The sequence below is a fragment of the Rattus rattus genome, chromosome 7, assembly GCF_011064425.1.
Source record: "Rattus rattus isolate New Zealand chromosome 7, Rrattus_CSIRO_v1, whole genome shotgun sequence".
Taxonomy (NCBI): domain Eukaryota; kingdom Metazoa; phylum Chordata; class Mammalia; order Rodentia; family Muridae; genus Rattus; species Rattus rattus.
This window is the reverse complement of record NC_046160.1, coordinates 106,986,511-107,008,634: the sequence shown is the minus strand read 5'-3', so window position 1 is coordinate 107,008,634 and position 22,124 is coordinate 106,986,511. Positions and strand designations below refer to the sequence as shown.

Below are 22,124 nucleotides of genomic sequence, written 5' to 3'. Positions count from 1 at the left end.
ATGCCACTGAGAATTTGAATTAAATTAAGTAATGAATAATTTTTCCTTAACCAGTTTTTCTCCTTGCCATTAAATAAGTCATTCAATTTAATTCAGCTTCTTTTGCGTGACTTAATGTTAAGTGCATGTCTAATATCTAATGAATTTCAAACTGGTGACATGGTTATAACACAGAACTTGTTTCACCCTATATAAATTCCTTCTATGTCGGTGACTGAAACTTGTTTTCTTTATAGTGCATTTCCCATTTACAGGAAACACATCTGATTTTTAAGATTATCTAATCAGCCACGAGCTCATTTATGCTAGCAAACCAGGTTTTGAATCCAGATATGTGCACGGAGATATGGGCACATCTACCCATCATTTGTGCAGTCATAATTTCCCATGATGAGTCTCACTCATCATCCACAATGTGTCATGTGACTCATTAACTTAATATAGACCTGGCCTCACCATTGAGTTAGCACAGTGATTTATAATCTGTCATTAGCCAAATGTCTGACAGTGATACTAAAAATTCATGTAAAGCCATTAGTATGAGTTCACAACTGGGTGATTTCCTTAATGCTCAATCACCAGAAACCAAAAGCTGTCCTGAATATGTCTTCAGTTGTGATTCTGTGGATATTCTGAGGGCAAGCTTTGGTGCCGAACTTTTACAAGTCCTGTGGTGACAGGTATTCTGATGTACTTCTTTTTTTTTTTTTTTTGGTTCTTTTTTTTCAGAGCTGGGGACCGAACCCAGGGCCTTGCGCTTCCTAGGTAAGCGCTCTACCACTGAGCTAAATCCCCAGCCCCTCTGATGTACTTCTTCGTGAAAATAGTAATTATCATTTTTATAAATGCAGGAATTTGGCGAAGGGTCTCACATTGTATCTACAGAGTCAAATGAATCAGATGAGATACATGTGGCATTTACTTATTCCAGGCAATGTGAAGTTATGTTATATTAATTATTATATTTAATCGGCATCAATAAATGTGTGTGTGCATGTACATCTATGAACGCTCTGGCAGAAAGATGTGGCTATGCATAATACTTGCATATGCCCATGGAGAAGTAATGATAATATCACATTCTGTAAGTCTAGTCTCCTTAGCATACTACTGATTCTTGTGACCTATGTGACAGACTTATATTGCTTATCGTGATGAAATTTACTATAAGGATATGTATGGCAAAACAGTTATATTGATTATGGAGGAATGTGTAGAGATAATTTGACTTTCTTGAGGTTTATGTCTTCATTTGAAAATTGTACAGAAACAATAGACATTATTGGAAGAAAAACCTACAGAATTTGAAAATCATATGTAAGCTCTCAGACTAGAAAGTAACCAAAACAAAGTACTTACATATTAATGTGGGGAAAGGGAGACAATTGTAGGAAAGCAATAGAAACACTTTGCAGACTAAAGGAAGCTAAATATTAACCAAAGGTTTTTGTTTTTCTGTAGCTTTAACACACTTGGTAACAGGGTAGTTACCTTTAGTGGTGATTTCTGGGAGTTTTCTAGACTCTGGGGACAAGAACATTTCTTGTCCCCAAGTAAAGGCTTAAAATGTGTGCTACTGTCAGATTTAACAGTGGGAAATCTACAGGGCCCTCAGAAAATCTTTGCTAGATATAAGTAGAGCTTAGAGATTAGGGGAAAGAAAACTCCCAGAAGTATCTATCGCAGACAGGGAGTTCTTCACAAATATGACAAAGTAGAAAGCAATTGGGGAATAGCATAAAAGCCTTCTGTCTGGAAGGAAGATGGAACGGCAAAATGATTTATTTTGATCAAGAAGTAAGAAGGAGCCTACAGTCCATATCATCCCACTGAGACAATGTGATGCTCGGAGGCTTTTTGTGATCGTGACTGTTGCTATCTGATCTCACTTGTTAGTCAATACTTGTATAACCATGTACTGGTGTGGCAATGGGAATTTGGGGTTTCCTTATTTAGGTAAGGGGAATAATAGTAAGGACAGTTTGAAAAAAAATTTGGATCTCGATGTTCTTTGTTAAGGATGTGGGTGGAACAGGGTCTGGTGATTGACATTTTTAATGCATGTATGGGGAAGATCATGAAAGATGGGCTGCTGTGGATGTCAGGCCACACAGAGCTATATAAGATACAGACCAGCTTGACTTACATGCTGAGATACTGTCTTAAAAAGTGAAGAGGGGAAAAAAAGTGTGATTAGTGCGTGAGAGGTTCTTATCTTAAGATAAATATCCAGGGTACCATATAATAGTGGTTTGCCCATCTTTGATATGAAAGGTCAATTACATGGCATCTTAAATATAAGTAAAATGATGATTGCATGGTGATTATGTTAAATAGGAAGCCAAGTAATAGTAAATGATAAATTTGATAATCTTTTAAAACTTTACAGGATGATTTACAGTTAAAAGCTACATTGAAGATGTCTGATTATTTTCAGGTTGGCCTGGGCTTTCTAATGATACCATGTTAATGGACTCCCAAGAGATTAGATTCAAGATACTAAAGACATCATTTTCCAAATAAAACAATGGAGCTGCATCAATCCTTCACATGGAGTCACCGTTCCTCTTTTGAATGTATTTAATCAAGAAATTAACTCTAGATAATTGGGCAAAATATCACGCTACATGTGTACCTCAGTATCTGAAGTCTTGTTTAACATCAGCCTTCACTCATGAAGGCTTTGGTAACTTCAGCACACACACACACAGACACACACACACACACACACACACACACACACACACACACACACACACACACACACACCCCAAATAAGGAACATGATGAAAACTCCAAGTCCTACATTTCATAATACTCAGTTTCATATTTCTTCCTGACTTCTGAATTCATTGAAATCTTCATGTGGATCCCAAAGAACTAGAGCAGGGGATATCCCAAAAGCTGTTGCCTACAGGAGCCTAGCATAACTGGCCTCCAGAGGCTCTACCCAGCAGCTGACTGAAACAGATACAGATACACATAGACAACCATTAGATGGAGGTCCAGGACACTTTTGGGAGAGTTGGGGGAAGGACTGACAGCCCTAAAGGGGTTGAGAACCCCACAGGAAGACCAACAGGACCTCTGGAAGCTCTCAGACACATACATGGGCAACCAAAGAGCATACATGGGCTGGACGGAGATCCCTGGCACATATGTAGCAGATGTGCAGATCAGTCTACATGGGTGCCTTGTGCATTGGTAGAGGATGAGCCTAATTTGGAAGAGACATGATGTGTTAGGGTGAGGAGATACCCAGGGGAAGGCCCAACCTCTAAGAGGAAAAAGGGACAGAGATAGAGGGAGGAAATCTAGAAGGAAGATCAGTGTCTAGAATGTTCATTAATTAATTAAAAAAAAGAAAAAACAATCTAAGATACATCTTATAATAAATTTCAAACCAAACCAATAAATCTTCATCTAAGAGCTGAACTCATTAGTACCTTCTGTTGATGTTTATATTAACCTTACCACATGTAATTTCACTCTTCGGTTTCATCTGAAGTCACTTCTTATTTGTCCTCTTCTTCCTCCATCTCTGCTGAAAGATCTAAATGCCTCCTAATCTGTGGTAATGAGATCACAGCTTCCTTATTACTTCCTTTGGTGGCTTCATGGAAACAGGTTAACTTCTGTATCTGTAAGTGAACACTGGCTTTTATTCTGTAAATATACTTTTGTGTAGAGTTGAACTCTGGGAATAATTTTACTCCAAATATTCTTATATTCTCTCTCTTTGTCTCTTTCTCTCTGTCTCTCTGTCTCTCTGTCTCTGTCTCTGTCTCTGTCTCTCTCTCTCGTGTGTGTGTGTGTGTGTGTGTGTGTGTGTGTGTGTGTGTGTGTGTGTGTGTGTGTTGAAAGCTATTACGTGACAGGTTGGAGGAAAACTACAGAAATTTAATCTGATTCTCTCTTTAGGGTCTTCTTGAAGACCTGTAGCAATCCATAAAAATAAGGATGTAGCCTTTACAGAAAGTAGCAACCTACAAGATATTACAGTCTCATTGTCCTGGAGCTCCAAATGTGGAAACTCATGAGCCCAGACACTGGAGAAAATGAACAGAAATATAAACACTCGATTTCGCAAATATTTTGTTCTAAAATCCTTAATAATCCCCAGTTATCCCAGAAAATGTAAGGACTAAAAGCCCTTAACTAGTGAATTACCTAATTACTAAAAGTTTATGCCATTTTCATAAGAGTAAATGGAAATATACTGATAATGCTTAAAACTATTGATCCCTTTCCTACCTAAAAGAAAAAAAAACTACATAGAGAATCTATCAGGAAGATTTATTTTTTTTATTTTATGCAATTCTACATATTTTACTGAAAAATAAAATCTACCTAAAAACTAACCTGACAGATATTTAAACAAAGAATGGACATACAAGTAACACTAATATTGGATTTTAACGTCAGGCTTTATATAGTTGTGATTCAGGTAAATAATACATGGATTGATTTCCTGGATAGCATATTGTATGTGGAATGAGGTGAGAAATATGAGTTCAAATATATTGACTCACCCAACTTTATGAAGTTGTTCAGCAAGTTTATTTTTCATGCCACACAAAATTTGAGCTTCCCCTTAACCCTATGAATTATTACCATCTGGTTTCCATTATAGAAAAGGCATTGATTTCAGGCTTAGTGATGTCTCGTGTAATACATATAATATATGTTTTTACAACATATATGTCCAATTTAATGTAAACAAGAAAAATACTTAGCCCAAAGTCATATTTGAAAGAAGAAATTGGCAGCCTTCCCCTGATCATTAGAGCATAAAAGAGTAAATTAGTTTAACAGCTGACAAGTAAGTGACATGGGCTTAGTGTAATCAATGGGTCAGATATATTATTTCAATATTTATAAATAAAATCACACTACATCAATACAAACTAGCCAGTATATTACAACATGAAGAAATACCAGTCCTTGTACAAGAGTTGCTTTTCCCATTTTTGATCACTGTTATTTAATTTGTCAAGTTAAAGATATTCCTGAAGCCTCTCTACTTTGGCCCCCGTAAACACACCACCCAGGCCGGTTTTAACACAATTGAACATCTCGTGCAAGCATTACAGGCGCACCACCTTATTTCTAACCACACATATTTGTTTTTCTGCCCAGTCTTATTATATTGGGGGAGAGGGGAGAAATTATCCTTCTACTGACATTCATATGCTAGAATATACAGATTATAGTCTTGTGGTTTATTTATTCAGGATTAAGAATCTGACCTTACTGGGCCTCACGCCGTTTTAAAAGGAAGATAAAGAAAAAAAAATGTAAGCATTTGTTCACAGAATGTGAATTTTGGACCTGCTAGGAAATTATATATGAGAAGTCAAGACCGGACTCTTCCCCTGTAGGTAGAATATGTTACTGTCTGTCCTTGACACTTTCTCTACTATCTGGCTTTGAATCTGACAGTAATTAAAATAAAGACTTTTAGAATTTTTTGGCAATCATCATATGCCATATGGATATATAAAAAGAAATACAATAAGGCTTCAGGGTAATTAAACTTAGGATTTCCCTCTTGAATATAGATACTTTAACAAATGAAGCTGGGAATGAGTGAGAGCTGCATAGGATTCTTCTCAACTCCCCTGCCCACCTCAGGTCATTTCCTATAAGAAGCTCATGAGCTTGTTCCTCATAAGACAAAAGATGTCAAGAATCCTCACACAATTTTCCTTTTTCAGGTAATTGAAACTAGCCTCCTATCAATTTTCTTACAAAAAGTAAATTTTACATAAAAATCACTGTGGAGAACTAAAATTCTGAATTAAATAAAATTGAAAATTCCCATTGTAGAAAATATGCTAAAAGTTAGAAACTAATAGTTACGTGACAGGGCAGATAGCATGACGGCAAAGGCAGTTTTCACCAGAGGAGGTTTATCCATTGCGCTCTGGATGTGCTGACCCTGAGGTTTCCCCCAGAATAGGAAACTCAACTTCATAACTTGTGGTAATGAGGTCTGTGCTCTCCCATGAAGTTAAAACAACATTTATAAACTTTAACAGTTTTAGCAAGACAGTGAAATTCATTAAAATAAATGTTTAGTATTAAATGTGGACCTATAAGCAGTATCCATAGCATAAAATTAATAAGATTTATTTCAATGAACTATCTTTAAACAAATAAATCTCATCAAAATATCAAATTACTTACATTGTTGTTTGTCTTTTGTAATAATCCTTTAGTAATATCATGTGCCCAGAGACAATTTTACCAAAATTTTCTCTAGTGTGGAACACCTAGGTATCAGTCGCTTTCACACAAATCTAGCAACATCTCTTGAAAGTGAACTTCAATCGAAACAATTTCTAATTTAAAAAAAAAATCCAACTACTGTTTTATATCATGCGAAAATGACATGGCTTGATCATAATGCACACCAACAGTATAGCACACATGTGTTATTCTTAACTAAGTCAATCTATTGCACGCTCCTCATAGGGAGTAGAATGTCATTGGACTGTTGTCTTAGCATAAGGTGATGGATTTTCAGAAAAAAACAAACAAACGAGCTGATTTAAACTACAGCCTTTAAAAACTGAAAAGTAACATCACCATCCTGTATTGGTTTACCATCTGCCATGAAATTGCATCCATCTAGTTCAGGGGGGAAAAAAGCCAGCAGAGATAAATCTAAGCTCACTATAAAGAGTTTGTGTTTACGGCAGTGCCCAGCATGCTGGTATTGCTTAATAAATGTCAGATCTGATGGATAATATTCATTTAGATGTTACATGCTTGCTTTTATATTTCCCACTGCAAAGCTTTGAATTATGGGCAGTGCCGTTAAATGTCTTTATTCTAATTTAATTTCACAATACCTAATTATGGAAGCTTACAATATTTAGTTTAAGTGTCTTAGGACTAAAGAATCATTGCTATTTGTGCTTTCTATTCAATTGCACACACGCCAGCAAACACTCATTGCAACCTCTCAGGAGCAGGCAGGAAGATGCATGTGGTTCAGTACTTACAACTCCCATCCTCAATAACATCTCAAACTAATGGAAGAAATATATACAGATGTAATTAACTATAAACCCATGTATCATTTGATTCATTATTTTGAGAGCACGCATGTCGCACATTTATCTACTTTGGATCTACATCCCTTTTTACTGTTTTCTCCGCATCTTTAATTTTATAAGTTTTCTTAAGTGATATTTCGGCTATTTGTTATATAATTCAGCAGAAACCACAGCAACATGTTAGCTTGAAATGAATTTGAGAATGTTGCATGAAAATAATATTAAAAAGTAATTAGAATTTAAGGTTTTAAAAATACATATCGGCCACAATGCAGTGAGAGAAAACTCCACTCTAAATATTGTAACCAAGGAATGCTGCATGAAGTAAACTTTACTCAAGACTGAATAAGATTCTAAATCTGGAAAATAAGTGCTTGAAATAAATTAACATCCTTCATCTATGGACCTTAAGTTTTTCAAAACAAAAACAGACAGACAGACAAAACCCTGGGGAGTCTTTGTATTTTACAATGAAGTACAATCTGCTTGGAGGAACATGTTTCTCACCTAGAAGGAATTGTTTTCTGATTTTTTTCAATGCTTATTTTTATGTGGAGATCCTGTTAAGGAAAGAGTGCTCCCATTAAAAATGGTATTTCTCTTAATTAGGAATGGGAGGAGATAGCCTTTTCAAGCCCAGATGACATAAAATTATTTCTAAACACTCACAGAATTTTTTTCTTTTAAAAAAATGTAATCAGTTTGTAAAACTGCTTTTCTTTTCTTCCTCTCTTTTGTTTTAACTTGAAAAGATTATTAAATAAAAATCAAAGTTAATTTCTGGTTCTGGGATTTGAGAAAACAGAATATCACTTGAACATATGTGAAGCTTATGCAAAAATTTTGACCAATATTTGATCCCTGTGAACTATTGGAAATGTCACACTGCACAATCGTATACATCATACAAACTTTTAACAATTTTTCTGCAAAAGATATATACTAAAGAGTTTATTGTAAAATCAGCCATGCATACAGTAATGTTTCAGTTTGAACACTAAAATTGTCAGATAATTAAAATGGAACAGAAATGAAGGTACAAGACACATGAAGTATTTATGCCAAGAAATGACTGTTCTTCACCAGCCAGAGACAAAACAACATTGTAATCATTATTTACATTTTATGGAACAAGAAATTCTCTTCTGTGTGATGTAATTTTAAATTATTCATCCATTGTTGTATTGACAGTATTTTAACTTATTTTTTACTCTATTTTTTTCCATCTTTATTAAATCAGGTTTTTTATGTACTTATTTCCCACATTTCAAATGGTATTCCTTTTTCCACTGGTGCTCTTACTAGATATTCATTGCTTTCCAGGGTCAGTCAACATCCCCTGAAGCTAACCCCCCCTCCCATTCTGTGTGGGTGTTCCCCTCCCATCCTCCTCCATTACCTCCCTCTCCCCTGCACTTTTGATCCCGTTCACCATATGCCTTGGGCAGGACAAATGGCTTCCTTTCCACTTTTGTTGCCCCTACTGGGCTATTCATTGCTACCTAAGCAATTGGAGCCCAGGGTCAGTCCATGTATAGTCTTTAGGTAGTGGCTTAGTCCCTCGAAGCTCTGGTTGCTTGGCATTGTTGTTCATATGGGGTCTCAAGCCCCTTCAGCTCTTTCAGTCCCTTCTCTGATTCCTTCAACATGGGTGCCGTTTAAGTACAGTAGTTTGCTGCTGGCATTCGCCTATGTATTTGCCTTACTCTGGCTGTGTCTCTCAGGAGAGATCTACATCCTGTTCCTGTCAGCCTGCATTTCTTTGCTTCATCCATCTTATCTAGTTTGGTGGCTGTATATGTATTGGCCACATGTGGGGCAGGCTCTGAATGGGCGTTCCTTAAGTCTCTGTTCTAAACTTTGCCTCCCTATCCCCTCCTAAGGGTATTCTTGTTCCCCTTCTAAAGAAAGAGTGAAACATCCGCATTTTCATCATCCTTCTTGAGTTTCATGTGTTCTGTGCATCTTGAGTAAATTAAGCATTTGGGCTAATAGCCACTTATCAATGAGTGCATACCATGTGTGTTTTTCTGTGATTGGGTTACCTCAGTCAGGATGATATTTTTCAGTTCCATCCATTTGCCTATGAATTTCATAAAGTCATTGTTTTTGATAGCTGACTAATATTCCATTGTGTAGATGTACCACAATTACTGTATCCATTCCTCTGTTGAAGGGCATCTGGGTTCTTTCCAGCTTCTGGCTATTATAAATAAGGCTGCTATGAACACAGTGGAGCATGTGTCTTTGTTATATGTTGGAGCATCTTTTGGGTATATGCCCAAGAGAGATATAGCTGGGTCCTCAGGTAGTGCAATGTCCAATTTTCTGAGAAACCTCCAGACTGATTTCCAGAATGGTTGTACCAGTCTGCAATCCCACCAACAATGGAGGAGTGTTCCTCTTTCTCTACATCCTCACCAGCATCTGCTGTCACCTGAGTTTTTTATCTTAGCCTTTCAGACTGGTATGAGGTGGAATCTCAGGGTTGTTTCGATTTGCATTTCCCTTATGACTAAAGATGTTGAACATTTCTTTAGGTGCCTCTCAGCCATTCGGCATTCCTCAGCTGTGAATTCTTTGTTTAGCTCTTACTTAACCCCATTTTTAATAGGGTTATTTGTCTCCCTGCAGTCTAACTTCATGTTAACTTATTTTTTATTATTAAATTGTTATTTTATTTATTTATACTTCAAAGTTTGTTCCCCTTCCCAATTTCCCTGTACAAACTTCCCATCCCATTCTCCTACCCCTTTGCCTCTAAGAGGGTGCTCCCTCCTACTCCTGCCTCATCCCCGTAGCATTCCCCTACACTGGCGCAACAAGCCTCCACAGGACCAGGGCCCTCTTCTCCCATTGATGTCAAATAAGGCAATCCTCTGCTACATATGTAGCTGAAGGCATGAAGTCTAACTGAGTAACTATACTATGAAATATTGATATTACCAGACATCAAATTTTGTAGAAGGCTAGAGGACTTCATTAAAGCAAAACTAAACTGTTGAGGTAAAAATAAAAACGGACGGACCAGTTCCCACAGTCACCATTCCAAGCTGGCCCCCTGGTACTCTTGGACCCAGTGGTCACTCCCTGGTGTTAGTTCTGGCACAGTAGAGACATCTAGAACTAACATTAATTTATCTGAGTGGTGGCTGGTTCCAGGGTGGCAGCACAGCCCGTTACCCTAGCTATCTTCTAGCCCCAACTGTCTCTTGACTCCCATTGCTAGTTGCCCTGGCCAGCCCTGACCAGCCAGGAGCACTCTGGTCCCAGCCACCCAGTAAAAACAAACCTCAACAAACTATAAACCAACAATCAGATTTATATGTTAAATTCTCACTCCATAATACACCCACAACAATAAACTTAAGAACTGATTGATAAGGATATGAACCATCCATATAGGTAAGATAAATTTCCCTACAGGAATCCATCCCAACCACCTTGACAATTCAAGACCACACGGGATCTGGGTCATCTTGATTCTCCTCCGTTCTCCTCCTCCTCTCCTGCCTTACAAAATTTTTGTCCCTGCCTTATTTTTTTACTGTCCAATCATGGGCTTGACCCAACTGGTGCCAGCCCTCACCCGCATATTGGCATCAACCTACAATAAACAATTTCAACATACAGCTATTATTAACAACTTGGTACTTCTAAATTCTAGCTCTGTGATCTGGACCCTGGCACTGTGGATTGCTACCGTGACTATGTTGTATCTTTTAATTTCAAAGACAAATGACTTCTTTAGCAAAGAATGCACTGCTCACACAAAAGCTTACCTGTGGTCCAGTCTTCTCCTCTGTAGTGATTGCAATGTCTGCCTGAGACAGATGGAAAGAGACTCGTTAGTACAGAAAACATGCTTCAAGTTGAGTCTGCTGACAGAACGTGCATGTTCAGCCTTTGATTTCAACTCAAAGGTCAGGAACATTTGTAAGTTTTGTTACCGACAGTTTAGTTCATTCATTTATAAATTAATACATTCCTAAATATAGCATAATAGTTTAATAAGTATGTCTTAATATCAGTAGATGCCTTAAAGTATAAAAGAAAACAGAATCTATATAAACATTTGTAAAGTTATTAACTTTCTCAATAACTAATTAATTTAAATACAAAGAAATGAAAAATTGCTGAATGTCACATTTTCAGAGTATTTTTTAAAATATATTCTTTAAATTATTCAAACATGATCCTTGTAATATATGTAAGGTAGTGTTCATTACTGTTTTATTTAAAACACTATTATTGTATATAACAAGTAATTTATTTTTCCTTTCTTATATATACCTGAAATCAGACTGGGAATATGTCTAGAAGAAATTCTTCACTAAAAGTAGTAATCAGTATTTCAGTTTATGTCCAGTTATTTCAATATCTTCATGATTGAATATCATATATGTTGGAACATGTAATCCATAGAGTTTTATGTCTGACTCCTCAGAAGTTTCAATAAATATTCATCCAATTCATTAGACATAAAATTAAGATTAATGTTAAAATTAAAGAGGAATATTAGAAAAAGTAGTCAATATTTTAAATTTTTAATTTTTAGTTTCATCAGTGCATATTTCTTCTTCTTTTTCTTCTTCTTCTTGTCTTCTTCTTCTTCTTCTTCTTCTTATTATTATTATTATTATTATTATTATTATTATTATTATTGTATTCATTTTACATCTGGCTCACTATCTCCCTCTTGGTCATACTTCACAATCCTTTCCCAATCCCTCCTCCCCTTCGCTTCCTAGCTATTCCCATCCCCAGCCCCACCGCCACCCCAGGTATCCTCTCATTCTGGCACATCAAGTGTCTATGAGGCTAGGTGCATTCTCTCCTACTAAGGCCAGACAAAGCAGCCCATTTAGAAGAACATATCACACACACACACAAGAACACAGTTTTTATAGCCCCTGCTCCAGTTCTTTGGGGCCCACATGAAGACCAAGCTACATGTCTGTTATGTGTATATGGGGAGGCCAAGTTCCAGTCAGTGAATGATCTTGGTTGGTAGTTCAGAGTCTGAGTACCTAACCCAAGGATCCTGGTTAGTTCCCTCTGTTGGTCTTCCCATGTAGTCTCTGTCCCCTTTGGAAACATGGGTGATATGTACTCACTTATAAACTGATATTAGCCATAAAATACATTATAACTTTACTATACTCCACAAACCCAAAGAAGCTAAACAAAGAATAAAGTACCTTTTTTTTTTTTTTTTTTTTTTTTTGAGCTGGGGACCGAACAGGGCCTTCTTTCTCCTTCAAACAAGCGCTCTACCGCTGAGCTAAATCCCAACCCCATAAAGTACCTTTTTAACTCTTAAAGCTAAGACTATGAAGACCAAATAAAGAAGATTAGAAAAACATTCTGGATATCATAATGTCAGACCATATCTTTTAATATTTACTTCCCTTTCTATATAAAACTTGAGAAATACTGTAATGATGTTTACAAAGGTACAGTGTGAACTTTTATATGAAAAATTGCAAATAGACATCTTAAAATAAAATGTCAAAAATTGGATTATGCAAAGTCATTTATTAGGTACAAAAGTGTAAAAGTTACATTTGTGGCTAATGTCTAAATTAGATATATTCCAGGGTTATAAATTTCATAATGTTTTAAAGATAGGTAAGAGTTTTACATAAACTCTGGTACAAATTTGGAACTACATGAAGTGCTAAGTGTGTGCTAAGTGATCTAAATGATGATGTTCATTTCAAAAACAAATCATTAATGACAAATACCCAATGATTCTGATTCTTATGCATCATAATTCAAGTGAGCAATATGAGTGAAATGGAAACTCTCAACACCTCTTGACCCAGCCTTCTACCAGTCTAGTTGTGATTTCATAGAAAACAGGATTGGGTCACTTCCACATACTCTTAATATGCATTTTTGGATTTGTTAAACTACCTTTTTCTCTAAATCACCGTTGCTTATTTCCTCTAAATGACATGTTGCTTAGAGTGGATCCAATACACATTTTTTAACTTATTTTGTTTATTTGTCTTACCTGCATGCTTCAAAAGAAATAGTTGCTAATGTAGCAATCAGTAAGTGTTAACTGAGCCTGGCAGTGCTAGCACATGCCTTTACTCACGCACTCTGTTGGTAGAGTCAAGCGTATCTCTGATTGGAAGTCAGCCTGGTCTACTAATGAGTTTCATGACAGCCAGGACTACACAAAGAAACCCTGTCTTGAAAAATCAAGAAAGTATTCAGGGAAAGGTACAAAGTCAGAAGAAAGTAATTAATAGATGAAATGATCTCTTATCATTAGGATACATGAGAAATTAATTTTAGATATCCTGGCTAGATGGTGTTTTTCAGAACATACAACAAAGATATATTTAAATACATCAAAAAATGCTCTGAGACGAGCACTCCAATGTTGGACATTTACAAAATTCAATAACAGCATATAGCTTGTGCAAATTTGGGAAATCATAATACTTGAAAACGACTTATATTCAGCAAAATATTTTGCCCATATATTTACAATAGTAAAAAAAGTATATCAAATAAAACTGCATATAGTTCATGTTCCATTACAATGCTTATTACAACCTAAATTCCAGTATGATGGTTTAGTCAGGATAGAGGTTATGTCCAGAATAATATATCTACTGTGCATCAAACCTTTGACATTTTTCTATGCATTCACCTTAATCTTTCTTAAGTTCATGCTGATAACTCATTTCATGACTTATCCTTCTGTCCTCAAGTTGTCACCAGGTCGTCATGTCTAGTTATATATTGAAACTGTTTCCAGCATTTTATTGGCATCCTGTGTCTTTATATATTAACCTAAATTGATTTTCAGATAAGAATTTGAAGCTTTCAGTTTGAGTTGATTTATGCTTTTAATAGAGCAAAATACCTTCTTAAATAAGCTACAACTTTACAAAGACTCCACAGGATACTCGATTCTGAACTGTTATAAGTTACGTGATCCTTTTTGAATGCTTAGATCAACAAAGATGAAAGAACCTAGTTCAGTGTTCAGGAGAATAATTTTTTATGCCATTAATGAAGAATTGAATGCTCACAGGAGGATGTTAACAACAAACAGAGGAGACACGGTCAGTAAAAACATTAAACAATAAAATGCACGATGTCTAAGAGGGGTGTGTAACTTCATAACCAAGAATCAGGGAGGTAGCAAGGAAGGAGATAATCAATAAAGGTAATAAGAGCAATGTGAATTGAACACTTATTTTCCCTGGCCCTGAGATATTCCAGATGACCTGGTAGATGAGAAGAACTGGCGGATCATAATTTGAATATCAGCCTTTTTCAATTTCCTTTTACACACACACACACACACACACACACACACACACACACACACACACACACATATTGGCCATGTTATATACAATGATTATATAAATGGAGTTATTTTTTATTCTCAAGGCTTTTCAGTGAAGTACTTTTTGCACATTATTTTCTGTAACACTTCCTCACTATTTAGAAACTCTAAATAAATATGGCAGAGCCTTGAGATTGGATTATCCTTATTCCTAATTATGTTTAAATGATATCTGTTTCATAAGACAAAAAATAATACTCTGTAATAAGCTGCAGAAGCATCTAAGAATTTTACCACATGGTATTACTCTAGTTAAAAATATGGAGCAATGTATTCACTGACGAATGAAAAAAGGCATATATATTATTTAAGATGTGAATGTTAACATTCAGAAGTAGGTCTACTTCGATGTTAATTTACAACTGCTGAAAAGGTTATGAAGGATAAAAAGGGAATTATAAATTGTGGATGACTTAGAATTTTCTAGAATCCAAAACAGCTTAGTATCAAGAAGAGGACAACTGATAGCACTTCAAGGCCGACTCTAGAAAATCGAATATTTTAAAATAAACATTTCTTAAGTATTATCCCATAAGACTATTTTAAACTCTTTTTAAAACTATGAAATGTACTATAAAATTATTTAATGTTTGGTTTATTCTTCTACTGAGTACATGTATTACAGACATTTTCTACATACTTGCATCAATAACATACTTATTAGTAAGATGTGTTTTTATTCTGGCTCACAGTATGGCTCTGTTCTTGCCTATGAACCACCAAAAGTTGAGTTTGTTCCTGAGCATACCTGTGCAATAGTGGCAGGAGTGTGTAAGTGCAACCAGTCACACGCTGATTGGATTTGAGATATCCAGCAGAGAACTCTAAAGAGCAAGGTAGTATAATACTGGTGGCCTACAGCAGAGGAGAAATACAGCATTTTTGCATTATTGTTAGTTAACTAATAATTAACATAGCCTTCTAAACTTCTAAACTGACTTATAAATATCTGTGTTTATATAAATAGACAAAAGCTAGTGAAGTCTTAAAAGCAGAAAGCAGTGTTTCCCTTGAATCACGGTAAATGCAGGACATTACAGCTGCCTGAAATGCTGAGAATAATTGAGGCTGAAGGCTCCATTCTAGTCCAGATATTTATATCACTTTCATCAAGGTTGAGGGAACTATTTGAAAGAAGAAATTAGAAGTATGAAAATGCTAAAGTATAGGAAAAGCTATGGAATTCCATCTTCTGGACAATAAATATACAGTCATCATAACCATACACTTCTTTTCACAACAGCTACATACACAAGATTAATTCTGTCAACAGAAAGTCATGCATAGGCTATGGGTTCATGCAATTGTACTGCTTCCTACTAAACTACTTACTACTGTCCTCCTTTAATTACTACTGTTGCGGTTTAAAAAATACCATGTCTAAAATCAACTTGGAAAGGAAAGACTTCATCAGGCTTATACTTTCAGGTCACAATCAATCACTAAATGAAATCATGGCAGACAATCAAACAGGAACTAAAAAAAAAGAGAACATGAAGGTATGGAGGAATTCTGTTTTCAGGTTTGCTCGAAGGTTCACATTCAACTGCAATTTTTTTTTTGTACAATCCAAGCCCATATGTCATTGGATGTTTCTGCCTATAGTATACTGGGATATTTTATATCTGTTTGCAATAGAAAATATATTCTACATACATGCCCACAGACCCATCTGATGAAGTCAACACTACAACTTGGATTTCCACTTTCCAGGTACATAAGGTTGACAACTAAAATTAGGAATCACAACTACTTATAGATTCTAGCAGAGAAGGTGTCTTTCTCTTTTGTTGTGTTCCAGTTGCCGAGGGCAGGAAGCTTTAATAGATAACCCTACAGCATAGTCAGACACATGACTCTGGTTACACTCAATTAATCAGAAAACAAATCTATCAGATATAAACATGAACAAGATATTTGTAATGGAGTAATCGGTAGGATAGCAGCTATAATTAGAAATAATTAAAAACGAGAGTGATTAATATGTATTTTGTCCATGCATAAATACATCAGAAAACATTTAATTTATAAAATAAGTAGTAAATACCATCCTATAAACAACGGTGTTATAAAACAAAGAATTAATTCTGGATGTTATAGATTCAGCTAATGAAAATAAGTAATCTGTGTAGTCTATACTTTGAATTTTGAATGGCTAAACAAAAATGAATGCTGCTTTAGAGAGCATGGCTAAGGAGGCTAGGCAAAGCCACTCCTCCTAGAGCTAAGAAAATTTACATCAGAAGAAAAAAAATAAGATATTGACACAAGTGGCAATGACAGGAAAAGAAATTTTATATTCTGCTGTATGACATAACTGTCTATTACTCATCGCTGTTTATGTTAAAGGTCAGCAAACACTTTATGTGTATGGCTTGGATGTGGTTTTTCCCTGAAGATTTTGCATGTTGAAAGTTAGGTCCCAGGACAGATGATTAAAATATAGGGACATGTTAAATGGAGCCTAGTCCAAGGCAGCTTGGTTGAGGAATTGATGCTAGTTTCCTTGGAGTACCTAGCTCTGTGAGTGATTTGTTATAACAGAGCAAGCCTGCCTCCTGATCACTTTCTGGCCTCATATCTTGCTATGGAATATTTCTTCTTTACTGTTGTCTTTCTGTGCGGTTATCTTTTATTGGGAGTTAGTGATGGAGCCATTCAGAAAAACCTAGGAGAAAAGATTCATGATCATGGCCATTGTACATAAATTCCTCTTCTATTTGTAAAACACATAGCCATTTAAAGATGTAATATGAACCAATAAAGGATACAAGAACGTAGTCCCTTTCTGTACAATGAGATTGTAGAATAAAACAGTGTGTTCAGTAATTTTTGAACTTATTGATGCTAAAGACTGACTCAAGTATGTTCTATAAAATTTGGCTACTACTGATGTGGTAATATCTTTTCCCTGTCTTCAACACATCAATATTCTAATGTAGAATGTCTCTAAAATGTACAAAAGTGTTCAAAATGTTTAAAAGAGCACAACCCTTTTAGCATTATATTTAATTTTGGAAAATTGGGTATATTCAAGTTCTACTGCATGCATAATGAAGTTTACCACTTTTTACAATTAATATTAGTGTAAAGACTAATATTATTTTAGTTGTAATTTGAAATTCTTTCCTCATTATGACAAAGCTAATAGGACTTGAAGCATGAAGCATTTCTTTACCTCCAAAGGAAAAACTTTGAAGGAGAGTAATATATTTTGAAACTGGAACCTGGCAACCCAACTTGTCCTGAATACAACTCTTCTCTCAGTTTACGTATTTGTACAACAGGTTAGTCACAGCCTTCTGTATGAATCAGTAGTCACTCAATCTCTTAATACCTTAAGGTGTGACTTGCACACTTCTGTTATTTTTGCAGTGTTTCTAAAGGCAATTTCTTTGCACCTACATGACACAGATACTTTATTTCTTTTTTCTGCTGGCCATGACTTTGTATTAGTTGTGAACTGCTTTGTGAGTAATTTCACAAGTGTCAGTTGTTTTACCTTCAACAACCTATTTGAACCCCAAGACTGTTCACCATGCATTACAACCAGTTAAATGGGCAAATAAAACAACACCAACAACCAAAAACTTTTAAAATATTATTTAGGAATTTCATTTAATGTATTTTGTCCTTTTACCCACTATCCATTTTTCTAAATTCTCTCAGATCTACCCCAAATTTTGCCTTGCTCCAATTTCTGTGTCTTAGATGAAAATAATTGACTGAGTACAATTTATGCATCCCACATACTTATTAGTATAGAGTCATACATAGAAGTATAGCTGACCTACAAAAAACCAGATACTTAAGAGAAACTTATCCTCCCCAAGTTCTTAAACTGCATCAGTTCTCAATAGCAACTCACTCACATAGGATGAAGGCTCCTGGGCTTCTCCCTTTTTCAAGTTAGAATATTTATTCCATTTATATCGTACAGGTCTTTTGAAGTCACCATATCTGGCATGAGTTCATGAGTTCATCTGTCTTGACCAAAAGGACAATTTTACTTTGTTCTTCCCTGGCTTATGACCCTCAGAACCTTTCTGTCGCTCTTTTGTAAAGATCATCAGTGTGTAGTATAACTGTTTCATTTGTAGTTGAACACTCCACATTCACTATTTTTTTTGTACTTTTATTGTTTCTGAGTATCTGAATTAACTGCCTTTCACTTGAGATAAACAACTACAAAAGCAAACAAAATCTTCTCTGATTAGATCTGAGTTCTGCACTAATTTATTGATAGAGACAAACGTTTTAAAGGGCATTTGTATGCTATACTCATTTAGCAAAATAATAGTAGGTTGACATTTCAGGACACAGAACCGTGAGTACCTAGATATATTTGCAGTATTAGGAATGCATTTTCAACTGTAGATTTGACTATAAGTCCAATCAGAAAATGGAGGATTACCTCAGTATTATTTTTGCCACTATTGCACCTAGGGGCATTACTTGCCACATTGATCATTATTTCAGTTCATAGGGCTCAAGGCTGGATAATATTGTTGATATTTTCTACCCCAGCAGCCTTTAAATGTTTTGAAAGCTAGCCAGCAAGAAGCTTCCTGGTCATACCTACTTTATTTGTTCATGTCCTGTCAACAAAGTGTTATCTTTGTCAGTGTGACCCAATCATAAACTCTTGTTTAGAAACAAGAACAGTAGCAATAGATTAAATTGAGTCTGTGATGTTTGGTCAACTGGGGCTGCATGACCATCTGTGTTTGATAAGGGATAAACACCTTTTAATCAAAACTATATTTTATAGAACATGTGATTCTGATTACCTCAGACATCACAAAAAAACAAAGTCAGAAAAGCAAGCAAACAAACAAACAAACAAACAAAAAACAGCTGTGATTAATAGGAGACCAGCTTTGTGAAATTAAAATCTTCTAGAATTTTATTTGATTATGGTCAGCACAGAACTGTGTGGTTCAAAGGGTGTCAAGAATGCATCCTAAACTGGATGCCACATTTGATAGCCTGTATGTTTCCATGTGATTCTGGTCAGTATGTAAATTGCCTGATTAGAGGTGTCATGGAGAGTCTCTGAAACTTGGCACTTTAAGAGGCCAGAAGGGGATATTGGAGAAGGAGCAGTCTTGGTTACAGAAGAAACCCCAGAATTGAAGGGATCTTTAAAACAATCTGAGGCTTGGAGCTGTAAGAGGCCAGGAGATAGCAAGGGTAATGGTGGACTCAGTTGCAAAGGGTATGTAAACATACTGGAGATTCCAGGACCACGAAGCAACCACTAAGGACATTAGCATCTTTTGTGGAGAGCGTAACTGAGCCTAAGAGTCAAAGTTAGAGATGTGGGGCTTCTTCAGAGTTCAGAATGTTGTGAAACAGGTCCTAGATGTTAGGTATTGAACTACCGAATTCTATTTATAATTCTGAATTTTTTATTTACTTTGATCGAATTATAAGTGTGCCCTGGTTCTTTCTTTCTGAAATAAAGTATTTATCTCGTTTTTGATATTAAATTAGCCCACAGTTAAGAAACTGAATTTTTAAAGACCCTCTGGGCTGTTAGTGTGCTGAAATTTTTAAAAACTGTGAGATTATTAAAATTAGAATCTGATTTGTACTGTGATATTTACATGGACTCTTGGGACAAGAAAAGTGTATGGTTTAAGACTGAGAGGTTGCTGGGGCAAGTTGACAAGAGGTAGATTTGCAGTCATTACCCCAGGCTTGTGGGTCCATTGCCTCTAATCTGTCATTGCCTTCCAGTGATCTCAGGATGCATAGTAGCTGAGGACAAAGGTCTTGGGCTATATTGAGTATGGCAGGTATGAATGACTTCTGATACTCTCCCAGAAGACACCTTTTTATTGGACTATCAGGGCTTGCTTTTTTAGCTAAAGTCAGGTGGGAGAGAAGAAAAAGGACATGAAAGAAATTGCTAAAGTGGGAACAGGGAACTTCCAACCATGTCAGCTACAACAAGTTTGCTAATCACATGATTTCTGAGAAGCCAATTCCTTGTTGGGAGAAACAGAAGCTTATGTGGCTGTTGTCTCTATGGAGGTTAGTTGCTCAAGCCCAATTTGGGTAGAGTGCATGGCTACTCCTGCAGCGTTCCCTGACAGATGGCAGGAGCATGTGCAATGCTCTAGAGTTCTCATTTGTCTTGGGAATCCACACTAGTTTTCAACTGGACACTGTTAGGTAGAGGGAAGTTCTATTGAACATTATCCATTTATGGTTTAAGCATCTCTCCAGCCCAGAGAGACAAATATGATCAGAACTTTAATGAGCACTTATCAGAGATGTTGTTTTCTGCAGTGGATGGAAATAAATACTGTGAACCATACCCAGATAATGTGTATAGTGAGAAACTTGGAAGACTCAGGCATCATAGGGATGTCTCTATCCCATCCTTCCTCAAAGGGCTCATAAATTTTAAGATCCAGAGGGTATGGTGAAAACCAAAAGCCTTCTAGGCAGAGAAGAACTGACATCCATATGAACTCACAAAGACTATTGCAGTTTGCACAGGGGCAGCAGACATCTGAGCCAGATGAGGTGCCAGTGCGTAGAAGAGAATTGGATGTAAACTTTATCCATGTCAGAAACTACTTATAATTGACAACTACTGACAAATGAGACTCATTGGAGCTACAACCACTTTTAAGAGTAGCTGCCATACCCAGAGGTAAATGGTCAACCCATGAACTCAATGAGGTCTTTGGAAGTACTATTTTTCATAAGGTTTTGGCAGAGCATTCTTTTAATCCTCACAGGTCTGTTGCTTGTATACATGTTTTGGTCTTCAGTTTTGTGTTTTTCATAAAATTCTTTTGTGTACGACCATGCGTGTCTCTGAGTCTCTATGTCTTCTCATGCTTTTTCTTAGGCTCTTTTTCTTCTATTTGTTTGTACCTATTCGGGTTGTTTGCTTTTTATCTTATTTTACTTTATTATTTTTCTTCAGGTGCCTACCTGTTTTCTCAAGAGAAAAAAAAAGGTAGTAATTCAGAAGGGAGAGGAGATAGGGAGCATCTGAGAGGAGGTGAGGGAGGTGTAACCTTAATCAGAATATACTGAATGAAACAACATGATTTTTTAATAAGACAAAAATAGAAAAAATGTATTTTCTTTGTGCCTCTGAAAGTATTGTAATTGTGGTTGCCAGGTTACATGTTAGTCGTAGGTAGCAGAGAGGAGAGAGACTATGAATATGTTTGGACCTATGACCATCGGAATGATTAGTAGCCTAACATTCCCTGAAAAAAAATGAGCCTGAGATGATCCCCCAGGCTAGATCTGGGGTCTCTTGATAAGTAGTTAACCTGAGATAACCTCTATTATAGTACCGTGCAGGTCCAGATGGACTCCTAGGATGGGGAGAAAACTAGAGATTAGACAAATCCATTATGGAACCACAACCCATTGGTGGGAGCGAGACTGAGACAGATGATCCTTGCCAGGGACCACTAGGACAGTAGCAGCAACGGGCAAGACTGAGGCAATAACCAGACCAGAAACTCAAGACCAGGACAGGGACAAGAAGTTTGCCCTGAGATGACAACCAAGTTTGGTGGTGGAGCCAGACCATGCCCAAGATGACCTTTGCTCTCTATCACAACGTTCAAGCAGGACATAGCAATTCCGTGGTGACCATGGCACTCAAAGACACAGGGATCCGGTATGAAGACCAAAAGAGTGGT

The 22,124-nt window shown here is 36.3% G+C and overlaps 1 non-coding gene and 1 pseudogene across 1 annotated transcript; both read left to right on the top strand.

The window, feature by feature from the left end:
• The first annotated feature begins 5,854 nt into the window (after nucleotides 1-5,854).
• Nucleotides 5,855-6,010, top strand: LOC116906495. Its single transcript, XR_004388736.1, has one exon. It is a non-coding gene; the product is annotated as a U1 spliceosomal RNA (small nuclear RNA).
• Nucleotides 6,011-21,554: 15,544 nt separating this feature from the next.
• Nucleotides 21,555-21,678, top strand: LOC116906475 (annotated as a pseudogene).
• The last annotated feature ends 446 nt before the right edge of the window (nucleotides 21,679-22,124 follow it).